At 38.3% G+C, this 14,703-nt stretch overlaps 1 protein-coding gene across 1 annotated transcript in view; it reads left to right on the top strand.

The window, feature by feature from the left end:
• Positions 1-4,208: 4,208 nt before the first annotated feature.
• The window catches only part of LOC111513390 (cathepsin B), a 39,682-nt gene continuing 29,187 nt past the window's right edge, over positions 4,209-14,703 (top strand). The window contains exon 1 of the mRNA XM_074182717.1: positions 4,209-4,356. The gene's annotated coding sequence lies outside the window, so the exon portion shown is untranslated. The remainder of the gene's footprint in view (positions 4,357-14,703) is intronic.

The raw sequence follows: 14,703 nt of genomic DNA, 5'->3' as shown, positions 1-14,703 counted from the left end.
TGCATCTCAATATTTTGTCAATTACCGCAAGGCATCTGAGCAAATGCAAGATGAGCTCATGCAAAATTGTATGAAATGCCTTGTATCGAGTCCTGCGTTACACATCTATCGATGAGCAGGTTCTCTTTACATCCTGCGACTCTTCTCTTTGACCCTCTCTGCTCATATATCCGTTCGAACACTCGGTCAACTGCGGTGAGTATTCGTTTGTATAAGATGCTTGTGAACAACTTATAACACGAATTCAAGCATGTTATCGATCTGTAATTCTGAGGATTCGACAAAACTCCGCTTTTGGGGATAAGAACGGTCCGTTCGTCGACAAACCAATCCGGAATCGGCCGCTCTCCGTCCAGCCATAAGTTGAAAACTCTGGCCAGATGGCGGTGGGTGCTTGGTAGTTTTCTCCACCAATAAGTGTTCAGCCCATCTCGGCCTGGAGCAGCAAAGTTCTTGGAACCAACAAGGGCTCTTCGAACGTCATCCGGGGTTATCGGGTTGCGCATTTCATTGAGCTCAGGCTGTCGAAGTTCTCTGTTGAAAGCTTCGAACTGCGCTAGGGCTGGAGTGTCTAAGTTGAGTGGCTGCGGGTGTTTATAGATATCCTTCCAGAAGGATTCCACCTGATCAGGGATCGGCGGATTATCCACAACACGTGGAGGCTCTTGGAATGAGCGAGAAGATTTCTCGCGGAACCTAAGGTTTTCCGCGATACTTCTCGCTCGTCTCACTAGTGACTTCTTACCAACCACTAGCATTCGTATCCTATCAAGGCAGTGCTGTTTGGTGGTCATCAGCACGCCTTGACTAAAAGTGTGATGGATACGTCGTAGTTTGGCGGCTATTCGCCTCACTGCGGGCGTGAAAGGCCTGTTGGCCGCCCTGTAATCCATCACACAATGGATACAAGACGCGTGTTGTCTCGCCGACGTGATCTTAGCCTCCATTTTGAGTACATGCTGTTCAATCTTTCAACTTGCAAGGCCGGAATTTCGTCCTTCCGATTCCGAAACCGATTGGACGACGCTATTCACGGGGGAGTTGGCCAGATGTCAGCCTCTTCTGTTAGAACACTATGAACCTACGCATCCAAACAAGCCAGTTCTTGTGGCTTCAGGAGCCTAATTCTGTGGAGCGCCCTGCGTGTTCTGATTGTCGTCTCCATTGGTGGTATGGTGCGAGTTTCCTCTCCAACCGTGCCAATGGGTGGTAGAACTGTCACTTCTACCACTTCGTTAGTAGGCTGGGAAGGAGCTAAATAGCCCTGGTGCCGAAGATACGATACGTAATCCCTAAGGTTTTGGGCAGAAAAGGCGGCATGCTCCGGATGTGTTTCACACCACAGAGCATGCAATCTCGCCATGTGTTCTCTTCGCGCAGGCTCACTACTCTCGTAGCGATGAATTAAGCAATCTCTCAGCTCATGCGTCCACTCAAAATGTCCGTTTTCATTGCCAGGGTTGTCATCAGTAGGAAAATCATCGTTATGGGCCCCACCACCTTGCCTCTGACCCCTCCGAGTGGGTAGATTGTGGGGGGGGCCTTTCCTTGATTATTGGGAACCAAGTGTTGGGTCCACCGGGTAGTTAGCCTTTTGGAACCATGGCCGGCACCGGAGGGAGAATAGAGTTCTCCTTCTCGGTTGCGCCTGGGCTGCCGGTCTGGTTTTGCACTAGTTGTTCGGGTAAGTGGTGTCCTAACTCACCAAAGGCCAAAGGTGTTAGTGGCTATCCCTGCTTATGTTATTATTATCATTATTATTATTATCATTAATAAATCAAGTTGGTTCAGCTGTACTTCCATTCGAATTTTTTAAAAGATTATGGTCGCTTATCTTTTGATCGAAATTGAATAAAGAGATAATATGCGTGCGTCATCAATCAAATTAATCTCAAATGATTCTTCAATCCATATATCCGATGATGAGCTCCACGATGCTTAGTATGCTCCTGTTATGGTTTTCACTTTTCGAAGGTAATCAATTAAAATGACTACACATCCCAAAAAACAGTCGCCATCACTTTTTCAGCCGAAAAAACTTTTTATTTGAAGTCGGTTTCCCTTTCGCACCTCACTATTAGGACTGTATGTTTGTTTCGGGCGTATAACGGGGTATCCAAGTTTCATCTACAGTAATGAATCGACCCCAAAACTCGGATTTATTGAGTCTAAATTATGCGCCAACAGAGCGTTGGAAATGTTCATTGAAACAAGTTTTTGGCCTAACGTGAGCAAACGCGACATATTTCTCACGGATAAATGTTGATTTGATATGTGACAAACACGTTCTTCCGACATATTTATAACATCTGCTATCTCTCTCACCTTAATACAGTGGTCGTCTTGCACCATTGTACCGTTGCCCTTCAGTTGGACTGAAGGACGAATTTTCTACACAAGATGTGGGAGTGCCGATGGGATCGCCACTTTCATCAGTCATAGCCAACATATATATAGAGTGGTTTGGATATCTGGCCATCGAAGAAGCCCACAAGAAACCTCGTGTCTGGTTAAGATACGTTGACGACACCTTCATAATATGGAACCATGGTAATTATGAACTAAACGCCTTCCTGAAACACATCAACAGCATAAGAGAGGGAAGTCCACAACGAATTGCCATTCTCAGACGTTTTGGTGAAGAGGACCAACACTAAGTGGGAAACATCTGTATACCGAAAGCCCACTTTCACAGGACAGTATCTGAACCACGAATCCAATCATCATCAATCGACTCAAAGAGGAATTATCAAGACTCTATTAGACCGTGCTTTAGGGCTCTGTAATACGAAGGAAGGTCTCAAGAAGGAACTAGACATCATCAAAAATGATCTTTAAACAAAATGGCTACTCCAAAGCGATGGTGAAACAAACTTTGGCTAAAAGACAGCAAGAGCCTCGCAAGGAATAGAAGCGGTCACAACCAATGCTTCCACTTTCCTACATCAGAGGTTTATCGGAGAGGATAAGAAGAATTGGTTCCAAGTACAACATCTGAACCTGCTCCAGATCCGGAAACACTATCCGTAGCAACCTCACAAAAACTACGCCACCAAACGCGTACTGCGATTGCAAGAATTGCATTTATCGGATACCTTGTGAGTGCGGAAAATCCAATATCGGTGAAACTAAGAGGCCATTGAATGTTCGCATTGCCGAGCACAAGAAACACATACGGCGAGAGGAAAGCAGCAAATCAGGAATAGCAGAGCATGTTTGGACTAATCAACATAACATCGAGTGATTTCAAGCAGAGATCATACATAGAAGGAACATTGGTTCAGAAGGAAATTCAAAGAAGCCGCATACATGTTGTCTAACAAGTTATTCAGCAAAGCTAGCGTAGAAATTCGCAACATATGGAAAGCCATAATCAAGCGAAAAATGGTTAACTCCCGCCAAACGGTCATCTCCCACTAAACCGGCGAAGGGGAGATAAGTAAAAGTACTCGAATGACCCACAAATAGTCATCTCTCGGAGGAATTAGTCCAGTCATCACCCGAAAATGATTGTAGATACTAAAAATCGAAACTTCGTGAAGTAGCTTGGCTTGCAATTTGTTAATTTTTAATTTTTGTTTTTTGTTCAATTGCTCTATCTTCACTTGTATTTCATTTCACTGTTATTTCATCACAGGTTTTTTGTTCAATATAACTGTTATTGTCAGCTATTCTTTTTTATTTATTTTTTAGTTCTTTTATGGATTTCAAATCATTTTATATAATATCAGACAATGGAAGTGTGAACTAATGAAATCCAGTAATATTCATTACTACATCAAATGTTCCAAACAGTGCATCACAAGTATCAATCTCATTCATGAACCATAGAATAATGATACTCATATGCTCAAATATTTTGTCAGATTATCGCCCATGTGGCCATGACTGCCTTAATATTAAATTCAGAAATTTTTCCGTAAACAAAATCTTTTAACCAAAATCATAATATGTGCGGCTTGTTTCTATTGTATACTCTGCAGACTTATGTTTCTGTCTACACTCGAATATAGCATACTGATGAAAGCCATCTAGCCCGAAACACATGTGAAAGGTTTGCTTTTTCTGGTAAAACTCTCTATTTGATTTGTAACTATTATTACACACGGTGAATATTTATCTTTGTATTACTTTTCAACTTAGTAGTGAGGATACTTATTTCTCTTTTTCTGGTTTTGGTTTGCACAAGATACGCTGTTTTGAAAATAAAAAAATATTATACGTAGTTTGTTGTCGATCCCATTTCGTATTATCCGTGATTTTGTGATAAAGTTCGAGTGGATAAATCAGTATATAAATAGGTGAAGACAAATATTTTCATCAGTTTTTCCACTTGTCACATAATTTCAAAGGAAGGTAAGTAAACAGAGTATATACTTCTAAATACATGAATAGAATTGATTGTGTGTCGATTACTATTGTCAGTCTATTTCGAATTGAAAAAATTGTTTGAATAATATACAGGTCGATGACACATTTTGTTTCATAGTTGATCTCTTTCAATGATAAAGCCGTCCTAGTCTGATGATGCAATGATGAACATTTCAATCGTCCAATCATTAACATTGTGAAACATCATTATCATCTGAATTCTCTTATGGTGACATTAATTATGGCCCTGATCGAATACAAGTCGATGAAACTCTCAATTTTGGCAAAATTTTTGTTGAATTTGGGGGGTCTGGTTGGTTGAGACTTGAAAAAATCGGTTGGCTTTATTTCCATGTTGATGCATCACTTGCAAATTGTTATATCATTATTATATCGTCCAAGAGGTGGGTAGTTTCTATATGCAAAAGGTCAGGAGGAAATTAAATTTGGTGGAATGGTAGACATACATCCCTTGATAGTACACCAGAGTTTGCGACCTCAGGGGGTTGCCGCTCGAGGGGTGGGTGGATGAAAACTCTGCATCGCGATACCTTGAGAGGAAATTGAGCTTTGTGGTGAATCCTATCAGAAAAAAGTTCAGATAAAATATCCACAGGATAAAATCTTCCATAATTTTTTGTCTACAACCAACAGTTTACGCTCTAGGATGCCTCAAAGTTGGGGATTAATTTGCAATGTTCAACAATATGAGAATTTCAGCGCTGTGAAACAATTATGTTTCTATGTTTTCTGAAAGAGTAATGATTTCTGAATCTGCAGATGTCCGATTTGATATATTTTGATATAGTTGGCCCTATACATAAAATAATGACATAAAATGATGACATTTATTATTTTTGTGTATACAAGATACAGAAAAGTATTCACCACCCTTGAGGTAGAGTTGGTCGGCGCGTTTTTTTAAAGTGGTATTCCCAAGAAGCCTAGTCCACAGTCGATGATACCTATTTGGGTTTATCTGTCAAACTCGGCGTTGTATGTTTGGTTCTTATCGATAGGACTCACAATAAAGCTCAATTTCCTCTTAAAGTATCGCGATGCAGAGTTCTCATCCCCCAGCCTTCGTGTGGCAACCCCCAGAGGTCACAAACCCAGGTGTATCATCAGGGAACCTATGTCTATCATCCCACCAAATTTAATTACCTCCCAACCTTTTTGTGAATATACCCCTTTATTTTTAACTCAACGCTTGGACTATGAGGGTTGACTTTTATATTTCGGAATTAGAGAACAAAAACAAATATTATTCATCGAAAATCACTATATTATTTTTCAAAATATTCCCCATGAAGATCTGCATGCGTTTGAACCAATTGTCGAAGCACTTTTGCCATTCTGATTGAGGTATCTCCAAAACATGCATTCTGAATGCAGCACCCGCTTTTTCAGGTCGAAAAACGTTGACCTCTCCGTTTGGTTCTTACGTGCGGAAATAAAAAGAAGTCATTCGGTGCCCAGTTAGGACTATACGGTGGATGACTCGGCAAATGAATGTTTTGGGTGCTCAAAAATGCAGTTGTTTGAGCTGATGTGTGAGAGCTGGCATTGTCGTGGTGAAGAGTTATCCGTCTTCGGCGGTTGGTTTTTCTGATTTCTCGGAAGACAACTGGCAAACAAATGGTTTTGTACCACTCAGAATTGACTGTTCTGCGTTGTTCTAGTGGTACGGTTGCGACATCTCAAGTTTTTCCCAAAAAACAGGCGACCATTTGCTTGGAAGTGCTTCGTGCGCGAACAACTTTTGTTGGATTTGGCTCCTCTTGAAACACCCATACAGTCGACTGCTATTTACTTTCGGGCTCATACGCGTAAATTCACGATTCATCACCTGTCACGATGTTGTAGACGTGATTCGAACCACCGCGATCGTATTTTTTAGCATTTCCTTCGACCAATCGACATGAGCCTTTTTTGAGCGATTGACAAGTTGTGTGGGATCCAACGGGAAAAAATTGTTGGACAGTCAAATGTTCATACAATATTGAATGTATACTGGTCCCACTAATGCCTAAGGTTGTCTCAATCTTACGATAGGTCACATGACGATCTTACAATATCAGTTCGCGCACAGCATCAATGGTTTCCGGAACAACAACTGATTTTGGACGACCTTCACGAAATTCGTCATGGACTGAAATACGACCACGATTGAATTCTCCATACCATCGATAAACACTGGTCCTTGAGGGAGCTTCATCGCCAAAAATTGAATTAAGTTCATCCATGCACTGTAACTGAGTTAATCCACTTTGAAAGCTGTAAAAAATAATCGCACGATAATGTTCACGATTCAATTCCATTTTTGGGCCGAGATGAAACTTTTAAGTTACTGTTAACAACAAAGATAGCGTGTGTATGTCAAAAAGTTCTGAGTACGTATAAGCTCAAAAATGTCCAACTATATGAAAGAGCTGTCAGATGCCAGATTGCAACACTAGGGTTGCCAAATCCCAAAACATAAAAGGCAACCTTTCGTACTAGCACACCCGTTAGTTTGCTTCATGCATGATTATAATACTTTTTTCAATGAATTCAATTACTATTATATAGAAAATGAAAATAATTCGCTATTTCTCAAAACTCCAGAATAGGTTGTTTGATCTCTCCAAGTGCAATCTCTCTAGAATAGAAATTCCGATTTGTGATTCATTGGTATATACCTCTCATCATCTCTTAATATATTTTGTACTCGTATGCCCTTGCAGAATTTTCTTGGTCACGATTTATTAACAAAAACATATGTAGTTCCTCTTTCTTCAAATTGTAAGACAGTCTATTGCTTCCTCGATTACTTTTTTAACAGTTTTTTCATTTTTCTATCCATCCATGATCATCATTATTAATATCATTGAATATTTTGATTAAATTATGCATTACGTTGTGACACGATATGTGTCATAATGCACGCCACTGTTAGGTGCAATATTTGAAATCACACCGAGAAATTCTGTCGAAGTTTCATTGTATTTTTTTCCATTTCCATGCTGGAAAGTATTCGAATTGATTAATTATTTTCAGTTTATACGATGCCTTGAATGAAATAATATGTCTTATAAAATTCCATCTAATTATTAGAACATATAAATTCAACATATACCGGGTGTCCCACATTTTATGTGACAGGCAATATCTGGTTTGTTGAAGGAGATACACAAAAATGTTTCATACAAAAGTTTTAGGAGTTCATGAGAGCTATATTTTGATATAAATTTTAAATATACAGGGTGTTTGGTGTAGGTGCTACAGACCAAAATTCCATTTTTCAAAATAGAACGCCCTGTATATCATTACATATTCAGATGCTACGTTAATGGCTTCATTTCATGTTTGGTTTTTGAAATTCGGTTACGGCGTTGTTGAGTTATTGCACTTTTCCTTAAATATAAAGTTTCAAAAAAACTTATTTACTCGTACACGAATCCAGTCTATATCTTTTATTAAATTGAACTAGACTACTACTGAATACAAACCATTATTCTCACCTATGATGCCATAGTAACAAATGTTGTTGAATTGTATCTACTTGTCAGTTCGATTCAATGATTCTTTGCAAAACAGTAACTGTGTTCTTTGTGCGAAAACTCCAGTATGCCTTTCGCGTTTAGTCCAAGTAATTGCATTGATATTTTATTAATTTTTGGGGAATGTCAGAAAAACTGCCGTCAAGCACAACGTCTATACCAAGAACGTTTTCCAGACAGACCCATTCCGTCACGAATGACTTTTTCGAGAGTTGTAGAAAAATTGCGAACTGGGTCATTTCCTTCTACTATAAAGCATCGTCATCATACGAGATCTGTTAGAACTGAAGATTTAGAGATCAATGTGTTGGCTTATATTATTATTCATCCACATGTTTCTATCCGTACTCTTGCAGAAGAAGTCGGTGTGAGTAAATCTAATGTACAGAGAATTCTGTAAGAAAATAAATACCACCCATTCAAAATTCAGTTGGTACAAGGTTTGAAACCCACGGACTTCGAACGACGACTTGAATTCATTGCTTGTATTCAGGTAATATTACATGAAAGTCCTAACATATTCAGTCAAATTTTGTGGAGCGATGAATCGCGATTCCACAATAATGGAGTTGTGAATCGACATAACAGTCACTATTGGTCTCAAGAAAATCCCCACTAGGTCCGCGAAAGTAATTTTCAAACTTGGGGTATTAATGTATAGTGTAGATTGTTCAATGGCCGCATCATAGGACCTTACTTTTTCAATGAAAATCTCAATGGATTGCGATATTTACATTTTCTAGAAAATGATTTGATCCAGTTGATGGAAGATATTCCCATAGCAGAACGACAAGGAATTTGGTGGCAACAAGATGGTGCTCCTCCCCACAATTCACAGGTTGTCACTGAATATCTGGATAGAACGTACCCAAATAGACGGATTGGTAATAAGGGTCCAATTCGGTGGCCGGCTCGTTCCCCAGATTTATCACCGCTTGATTTTTTCCTATAGGGTTATTTAAAAGATATTGTTTCCACTACTCCCCCTTTGAATGTGGATGATCTGAAAATGAAAATACGACTAGCGTGCAGTGATATTACGCCTGATATTATGAGAGCGACTTGTACGAGAGAAGTGATTCGACGTTTCGAAGCCTGTATAATATCTAATGGGCATCACTTTGAACAATTTTTATGACTTATTTCTAGGTACCTACCATTCTTATGAAATGATTTATCAAGTTATATTATTTACATTGTTATTAATTAAAGATTTCGAATACACCTCTTTCAATTTCGCAATTGTTTCATATTCAAAATGATTCCTGACTGAATTCCACAACTCAAAATTGAAACCATTACTTCGAACACCCAAAATTTTGACTAATTTCCATGTGATCTGATGCAGAGAGAATAATTGTATGAGATATTTTTAAAAATAATAGTCGTTCTCAAGACTTTACATTTTCAGCAATAACTCAACAACGCCGTAACCGAATTTCAAAAACCAAACATGAAATGATATCAGAATTTAGCGTAGCATCTGAATATGTAATGATATACAGGGCGTTCTATTTTAAAAAATGGAATTTTGGTCTGTAGCACCTAAAGGAAACACCCTGTATATTTAAAAATTATATCAAAATATAGCTCTCATAAACTCCTAAAACTTTTGTATGAAACATTTTTGTGTATCCCCTTCAACAAACCAGATATTGCCTGTCACATAAAATGTGGGACACCCGGTATATTTAATTGGTCCATTAGTCATTGGACCCCACTGGATGTATATCCGGATAACCTTCAATGGTTATTGGGTAAGCCAGTTCAAATATCTCTCCTCTCAGTCATATGGGGGTGTGAGGGAACTGATGCTCATACATTTATATAAATTCATTACTTAAGCTGAGAAAATATAAAGATTTGATAACTGCTATCAAATCATCAACATTTTTGTTATTATTTTTCAAAGTACATAGGCAGCGACATATACTTCATGATTACAATCTTATTTATTTTCTTGAGATCAGTAAAATATATTTCATTTGTTTTGTTAACACTGTCAAAATATTATTCTCGATGCATAATTACAGCAAATAAATAATGATTATCTTACAAATGTGTTCTATCACAAAACATACCTCATTCGATAAAACGTCTTGGGAAAAGCAACAAGCACGAAAAGTGAACTGTTATAACACTATATTACTGATTTCAACGTGTATATTTAAACAATGAATAACATGAATTAAATAAACAGTTCATTCAAAACACAGTGTACTTCAATAAGTGTTTAAATTGGTTATCATTTACCGCCTGACAATGAGGAAGAATGTTTACAGATCAATTTTTCACACGTTTCTATGGTAAAAAAATCTAAAGGTGTCATATCAGGTAATCAAGCGGTCCGTTTTATTATACATCTGCCTATCCACCGAACTTTCAAACAAGCCAGTCCTAATGAGAAGATGGCTAAACTTACCCAAATATAACAACATTTAAAAACTCTTTTGGGTTCGTCAGATCTATTTTATCAATTATAGAACTTTTACTTTGCAGTATATCCAGATATGGAGGTTTAGTTAAATTTTCTTTCAAACATATTGGTACTTCGATGTGGTTGTACAGAACTTGAAAAGCTATACCAGATATGATATTAATGGGGGTTTGAGTTACAAATCGACATTTGAGTCATTGCTCTTCATTACTTCATTGTTTTCATATGCAATTATTAACAATTCAGTTGTGGTATCATTTAATAGAAAGCTATGAGCTTTCAAAAGTTTGAAGAAAAAATCAAGATGGCGAAATTGATTGCATCACAAAATGTATATATTCAGGTCAGATGAAATGATTCATCGATTTGGGTTCATTGATGTATCTCATATAAATCAAAAAAAATATGGAAAAACCATCTTCATCTATTGAAAAGAAAAACAGATCCCACTCACCACTCACGGGAAATATTTTTCATACAATTCTGTTCTTGCATACCCTTCCGTTTATACGATGGTTTGCTGATTATTTGAAATTATTCAGATGGTTTTCAACAAATTCAATTACTGATTCTCCCATTACAAAATACCAAAGTTCCTTACACAGCAAATTATGATCTACAGATGGTTGCTTTCTTCTGAATATTTATACAGAAAATGGGCTTATTCATTAGTACTACAAGAAGGTATGCTGTTGAAATACTAATTATTCGGCGAATTATGTTCATCATATTCATAGAAGGGAACTAACTTCATTTCGTTGATATCCAGTGAGCCCATCATGTGGAGCCACAATGAACCCTTGCAATTGCGGTGGAGGGTCGAATAGATCCACTCACTTTTGACCCCCTCCAACCCCAAGCCCATCACGTTTCAGATTCATTTCTTTCATATTCGGGAAAGATTTATCCTTCAACTTCATCATAAATTCTTCATTATAGGAATGTACGCTTTTATGTCTGGCGTCAATGTTTTGGTTAGTTTCCGGGTTTTGCCGTGGTCTTCTTTGGTTACAAACTCCAGACGTTTCAACTGCAACTGCGACAGTCATTTTCAGTGGCGTAGTCGAATTACTCTTCTCGAAGTATCAACTAAAGCTAAAGTTCTCATTTATGTCCTGTCATTTATAGTGCTGATCTCTGGCGGATATGTTCTATATTCCTTTCTGTTGGAGTTCTCTTGGTGTTTGTGTATTTCTGTGGCTTCTGAATACATTATTGTTGAATAATAAATAATGTTGAATATTGATTCTCGGCATTTTCGGAAAGGATCTTGCGTTCCCCGTCGGACAGTGCATATTCAAGAAGTACTTCATACTTCTAGGTCTGTTCCAATCGGCAACTCCGCTTGTGCTCTACTAGGCGAGTACTTATGCTTCCTTTCGTTTGACCGATATAAACTTCACACAGTATCGTGGAATCCTGGTCGAGTGTGAAGAGGTGTGAGCCACAATAAACCCTTGCAGGTTGCGGTGGAGGATCAAATAGACTCAGTCACTTTGGACCTAACCTAACTTAACTTAAACTCCTGCTGATTTGAGTGGATCTCTGCTCCGATATTCTTTTCGTTGAATTGAAGACAGTGTTGATTCTCCTTCTTTAGAATTCTCCCGATTCGGTTGGTGACACCTTCTATGTATGACAGAAAGACAGTGCCTTGGGGTTGCTCTTCACTGGTGTTCCTATTCTTTTTCCTTGGACGCGTAGCGCCAATTATATCTTTTCTGTCGTAGCCGTTCGCTTGTAACACAGTTTTATTTCGTCGTCGACGTACTTTTCTTCACATCATCTCGAAGTTCTGTTCACTAGGTTGTTGACGATTCGTTTCTGTTTTGGATGATGCTTGGATCCATTATGTAAGTATCGATCTGTGTGTGTATTCTTCCTGTACACCTCATGGCCTAGTTGTTTATCTTCCTTGATGAACGTATTCCAAAAACACTTTATTGTGTTTTTGGAATACGTTCATTCTACACATTCAATACTAAATATATATATAGTTTATGGAGTACCTGAAATCAAAGTACCTGTAAACGAAGTACCTGAATTTTAAGTAGCTGATATTTTACCTGAGTTTCTAACGAATTAAATTACCTGCACTTATGATCCATTTTCACATTTGAAAAAATATATTCAGTAACGGAGAGTTATTGAGTTCTAATTGATCATTCAGTAAATTACCCGAATTCCTGAATCTATTGATTTCTAAACATTCTAGATGATTAAGTTTCAAACTCTTCTCTTCTAAATGTAACACCTCGTACTAATGATTGAACTCGTGTCCTTCTGCTAAAAGATGGTTTGCAAATGTGGAATTGGTCTTCCTATTTACAAAACTACTCCTATGTTCTTTAATTCGTTGGGAAAATGTTCTTCCTGTTTGCCCAATATACAGTTTTGGACAAGAGCCACAAGTCAGCTTATATACTCCTGATCTATCCGACACCAAAGTTTTGTCCTTATTGTTTTTAATAAATTTACTTAGGTTATTATTCGTTCTATAAGCTACGTTTACGCCTTCTTTCTTCAAAAAACGGGCAATATTCCTGTTTGATTCCCCCACATATGTCAATGTCTTATAACTCACGTTATTGCATCTTGAATATGGGTAGACCAGATCCACGGCTTGCTTTTGTCGTTTTTCGAAAGAATGGAGCTTACAATATCTACCTTATAACCGTTATTAATCGCGATTTGTTTGATCAAATTCAGCTCTTTCTGGAAATCCCTATCAGACAGTGGAATATTCAATAATCTGTGAATCATACTATTGAATGCAGCAACTTTATGCTGGTACGGGTGTGTGGAGGAATTATGTATGATAATGTCCGTGTACGATGGTTTGTGGAAAATTGCAAACTCATGTTTATTGTTATTTGTCGTAATGGTTAAGTCCAGGTAATTTATTGAATTATTTACCTCCCTCTCAGTGGTGAATTTTATTGACGGGTGGATGGAGTTAGTTGATGACTAAATAAAATACCAAGTCATCAAGAAAGGTAATTTCAAAGAAGAAGAAAATCAACATCGTTTTCAAACCAACGACGTAAATATCGGAGTATCTGATATCAGCAAATCAGCGGGAGTTTACAGAACTTCATGTAACTGTGGTGAAGTCTTTATCGGTCAGACGAAAAGAAGCATTGTTTAGGGTTAGATTAGGTTCAAAGTGAGTGGCTCTATTCGACCCTCTACCGCAACTAGCAGGGTTTTATTGCGGCTCATATCTATTCACACTCGACCAAATAAACCCAGCTTCTTAACGAAGCCGATTAGTTTGTATGGTGAGTGGTCTTTCAGGTCTGATAGCAAGAGTAAGGCTGTGCCGAACTCTAAAAACCTGATTCGGTCCCCAGCGAGGCTGTTTCATTATTTTCCAAACAGAGGCGACACACACTGTCCGAGTCTCTGCATATGATGATTCAAATGACAGTGACCTGTAAGAAGGCCTGTTGTAGTTCAACAACTGTTTGGTATCAAAATTCGAAGGATGAGAAGACGCCTTGGAATGAGCCAATTCTGGATGATTCTGCCAGAAGTCCATAAATCCTTTTGTCATCCAGATGTTCAATCTTTATTTGGCAAAGCCTAAAGCGATGCCAATGACAGGTTATGGTCAGACGAAGCTGCTTGAAGCACCCTCCTTTGCAAGGGAGTCAGCAGCCTCATTGCCTTTCAGGACAGTATGGCCAGGAATCCAGACCAGGGACAATCTGTTGAGTCTTCTATTTGAAGAAAGTCGTCTTTGGCAATTTGCTACCAATTTAGACGTTGCTCAGTAGGAACCAAGAGCTTCCAACACCGCTTGACTGCCCGAGAATATTTTTATTGACTTGCGTATGAGGTTAGATTCTTTAAATCTCTCCGGTTAGTCGAGCACAAGCGGAGTTACCGATTGGAACAGACCGAGAAGTCTGCAGTAGCTAAACATGCACTGTCAGAAGGGAAACACACGATTCTGTTCGAAAATACCGAGAGGCTAGCAACATCGAATCATTATTCAACAAGAATGTATTTAGCCATAGAAATACACAAGCACCAAGAGAACTTCAACAGAAAGGAATAGAGAACATATCTACCAAAGATCTGATACACAACATTGAAAAGCGCCAAAACGAAGCCAAATCGCGCGGGAAGTTTGTGCAAACTCACCATTAGTGAAAGAAATGAGAGCTTCAGTTTCTGTTGATACGTGACGGAAAGAACTTCGACTACACAGATGCAGTTGAAAAGTTTGGAAATTGTAACCAAAAAAATCACGGAAACCCACTAAAACAAATTCTGTATTATTAAATAGCCAAGGGGCGAGATTTTTAGTCGTTCTGATAAATTCGAAAAGACCATATTCATTGCAGG

Source organism: Leptinotarsa decemlineata, unplaced genomic scaffold, assembly GCF_025532065.1.
Source record: "Leptinotarsa decemlineata unplaced genomic scaffold, Ldec_3_MD MMD2_P_RNA_scaffold_2, whole genome shotgun sequence".
Lineage (NCBI taxonomy): Eukaryota > Metazoa > Arthropoda > Insecta > Coleoptera > Chrysomelidae > Leptinotarsa > Leptinotarsa decemlineata.
The sequence above is the reverse complement of the archived record's forward strand: the minus strand, read 5'-3'. Positions and strand labels throughout refer to the sequence as shown.